Consider the following 4,298-nt stretch of genomic DNA (forward strand, 5'->3'; position numbering starts at 1 on the left):
TATTCTTAATGTGATGTTTTCTTCTTCCTCATTATTAGCTTCCATTATCAGATATGGATGAAAGGAAAGGGAAATTTCTGAAAATTACTTTTTCAGAGATTTTGTGGCCAGGGGCAATGGTTCACGGCTGTAATCCCGCACTTTGAGAGGCTGAGGCAGGCAGATCACTTAAGATCAGGAGTTTTGAGATGAGCCTGGTACTATAAACAAGACCTTGTCTCTACTGAAAAATAAAGGAATTAGCTGGGCATGGTGATGTGTGCCTGTAGTCCCAGCTACTGGAGAGGCTGAGGTGGAGGATCGTTTGAGCCCAGGAGGTGGAGGCTGCAGTGAGCCATGATTATCCCACTGCACTCCAGCCTGGGCAACAGAGCAAGACTCTGTCTCCAACAAACAAACCAGCCAACAAACAGAATACGGAAAAAAATCAAACACTCCAGGTAGTCTAAATGAATGGCAATTCCATTTTTCCACTTGCTCAGGTCAAAAACTTTGGAATCGTTCTTAACTCTTTCCTTTATTGTGAGATAAAGACATCTTACATCCAAATCAACCAGGAAGTGCTTTTGGCTCAACCTTTGGAGTAGATCCAGAATCTAATACCACTCACTGCTTCTGTTGTGACCCGGAGACAACAGAAGGGCCTGGGAAAGGCCACCTTGCCGCCAGAGATCTTCCTTCCGGTCACATGGTCCGCCATGAGATTACTTGGGGAGGAGGAAGGAATTATTGAAGTTTATGTTAAATCCCACCTGGGGGCGTAACATCTTGATTATTCACTCTGTTTGCTGAAACCTACAATGGTGGAGAATATTATGAAAATACATTAAATAATGAATTGAAACTGGATAAAATGGATACACCATATTACCGTGATCATTTTGACAATGCATCTGACATTCCCGTGTACTATGTATGTACAATTGTACTGAACACAGTTTTTCCTTTAGATGCTTTTCAGAAGACACATCAGCATCTGGTCAGGAAAGGGGAGGAGTGTGTATGCCAAAGTCTGAAAGGGCAGGAGGTGGCTATGGTGGACCCCAAGGCTGACCCCCTCGCCAGCCTTCCTGGGTTCCTGGGGCAGCGCTGGCTCCTGTCTCAGGTCAGGCTTACGGCAGTCCTTGATGTTGCCACCTGTAGCCATACCTCTCCCAGCTCTGCCTCCATCTTTCTTTCTTTTCTTTCTTTCTTTTTTTTTTTTTTTTTTAAATCCCAGAGTTTCACTCTGTTGCCAGGCTGGAGCACGATCTCGGCTCACCGCAACATCTGCCTCCTGCGTTCAAATAATTCTCTTACCTCAGCCTCCCGAGTAGCTGGGATTACAGGCACCCACCACCATGCCTGGCTAATTTTGTATTTTTAGTAGAGTCAGGCATTTCTCCATGTTGGTCAGGCTGGTCTCGAACTCCCAACCTCAGGTGATCCACCTGCTGCATCCTCCCAAAGTGCTGGGATTACAGGCATGAGCCACTGTGCCCGGCGCCTCATTCTTTCCATGGCCTTACCTATTTCGTCTTCTCCTCTTCTTATGAGAACACCAGTCATTGGGTTTAGGGTCCATCTGAACTATTTACATCTGCAAAGAACCTATTTCCAAATAAGATTCCGTTCTGAGATTCTAGATGGACGTGAATTTTGGGGGGATGCTATTAACCAACTACCGTAATCATAGATTTCGACGTTTTCATATTTTATTTTCTTTTTTTTGAGACAAAATCTCGCTCTGTCACCAAGACTGGAGTGCAGTGGCACGATCTTGGCTCACTGCAGCCTCTGCTTCCTGGGATCCAGCGATTCTCCTGCCTCAGCCTCCTGAGTAGCTGGGATTACAGGCACGTACCACCATGCCCAGCTAACTTTTGTATTTTTAGTAGAGATGGGGTTTCACCATGTTAGCCAGGCTGGTCTCAAACTCCTGATCGCAGGTGATCCACCCGCCTCGGCATCTCAAAGTGCTAGGATTACAGGGGTGAGCCACTGTGCCCGGCCATGTTTTCATTTTTTCTATGTGCTATCTGTGTCTCAGTCTTCACTCAGAAGGAGTCAGAATGACCCATTCCTAAGGAACTTTCCATTTATTTTGCTAACAAATACATATTGAGCACCTACTGTGTGCCTAGCATATAGCTAGGAATAAACTATGGGCAAGGCTGCAGTGTGGCCCCTGCCTCACACTGTATAGTTGTTGTGTGAGGGCAGGGACTATGCCCACCTCATTCACCATACTATCTGTCCCCAGTCCCTAGCACAGTGCCTGGCAATTAATGAGTGCTCAATAAATGAATGAGCGAATGGATGAATGACTGATACAGACAGATGAACACTCCTTCCTTCCTCGCTCCCTCCTTCCCTCCTTTCTTTTTCTCTTTCTCTCTTTCTTTCTTTCTCTTTCTTTCTCTCTCTCTCGCTTTCTTTCTTTCTCTCTTTCTTTCGAGTTGGAGTTTTGCTCTTGTTGCCCAGGCTGGAGCGCAGTGGCACAATCTCGGCTTACTGCAACCTCCGCCTCCCAGGTTCAAACGCTTCTCCTGCCTCCCAAGTAGCTGGGATTACAGGCCACCCACTGCACCCCGCCTCCTTCACTTTCTTAATAAGCTTGCTTTCACTTTATGGATTCACCTCGAATTGTTTCTGGTAGAAGATCTAGGAACCCTCTCTTGGGGTCTGGATCAGGACCCTTTTCCAATAACAATAAGACTAACGTAACCAAGGCACTGAACTTATAATGTGATGATATTTTAAACAATTTTAATTTAAATAGCCACCAGTACTAGTGGCTACTGTAAATCAAGAATAAAAATCTATACCTCCCCTCAACCAACTGAATAGACCTCTCCTCTTGGTCAAGGGCATTCTAAAGTTAACCTGAAGCATGAGTTCAGGCCATGATGGGAATGGGATGTGCACATGCTTCATTCTACCTTCCACCCTTTGGAATTCAGGCACAGTGACCAGCATTCACATTAAAGCAGAGAACTTAAGACTGGCCAAACAGAATCTTTTTTTTTTTTTTTTTTTTTTAAAGATGGGGTTTCACCATGTTGGTCAGGCTGGTCTTGAACTCCTGACCTTAGGTGATCCACCCACCTTAGCCTCCAAAGTGCTTGGATTACAGGTGTGAGCCACCATGCCCGGCCTCTTTTTTTTTTTTTTTTTTTAAGACTGAGTCTCCCTCTGTTGCCCAGACTGGAGTGCAGTGGCATAATCTCGGCTCACCACGACCTCTGCCTCCTGGGTTCAAGCGATTCTCCTTCCTCAGCCTCCTAGTAGCAGGGACTACAGGCACCCGCCACCAAGCCTGGCTAATTTTTGTACTTTTAGTAGAGACGAGGTTTCACTATATTGGCTGGGCTGGTCTTGAAAGCTTGACCTTGTGATCCACCCACCTTGGCCTCCCAAGACACCAACGTGATAGACAGCAGGCTCTGAAATAAATGGAATAATTTTACCCTAAAATGTATTTCTTCCATATATTTGGAAGCGGCCCTGCAAAACTGTCACTTGGGAAAATCTACATTCTGTAGAGAATCCCTTTCCCTTTGCAGGTCTTTTTCCTGATCCAGGGGAGATTAAGAGTCTGACACATTTTTAACCTGATAAGAAACATTTCCCATCTATTCTCCCTGAAGCCTCCTACCTGGAGGCTTCATCTGAGTAACAAGAACCTTGTTACTTGTTATCCTTGCTCAGGGACCATGCTAATATCTGTATCATTGCAATTTTAATAAATGTGCTGCTGAAGCAAGTGTGGGTTTTAACATTTAAAAAACTGTGGCCTGGAGCGTTGGCTCACACTTGTAATCCCAGCACTTTGAGAGGCCAAGGCGGGCCGATCACGAGGTCAGGAGTTTGAGACCAGCCTGATCAACATGGTAAAACCCCACCTGTACTAAAAATACAAAAATTATCGGTGGTGCGTGCCTCTAATCCTAGCTACTTGGGAGGATGAGGCAGGAGAATTGCTTGAACCTGAGAGACAGAGGTTGCAGTGAGCCAAGATCGCGCCACTGCACTCCAGCCTGGAAGACAGAGAGAGACTTTTTTTTTTTTTTTAAATTAATTTGTCTTATTTCTCTTTGTGTAGAGACTCTGTCTTAATAAATAAACACATACCTACATCCATGTCTGTGGTAGATCTGGAAGCACACAGTCACTTTTTGGAACACAGATTGTCACTTTTAATTGAAAATAATTAAACATCAATGTGTAACTGAGGATCAGATGTTTAGGCTGGGAGGAGAGCGTCTTCCCTTTTATGCTGTTTGTTGGGATAAAAGCATATGCCATCAACGAAAGCA

At 45.0% G+C, this 4,298-nt stretch overlaps 1 pseudogene; it reads right to left on the reverse strand.

The window, feature by feature from the left end:
• Window positions 1-3,653: 3,653 nt before the first annotated feature.
• LOC116537556 lies at window positions 3,654-3,745 on the reverse strand (annotated as a pseudogene).
• Window positions 3,746-4,298: the final 553 nt, after the last annotated feature.

The sequence above is a fragment of the Sapajus apella genome, unplaced genomic scaffold, assembly GCF_009761245.1.
Source record: "Sapajus apella isolate SASKATOON/1434 unplaced genomic scaffold, GSC_monkey_1.0 scaffold111, whole genome shotgun sequence".
NCBI lineage: Eukaryota > Metazoa > Chordata > Mammalia > Primates > Cebidae > Sapajus > Sapajus apella.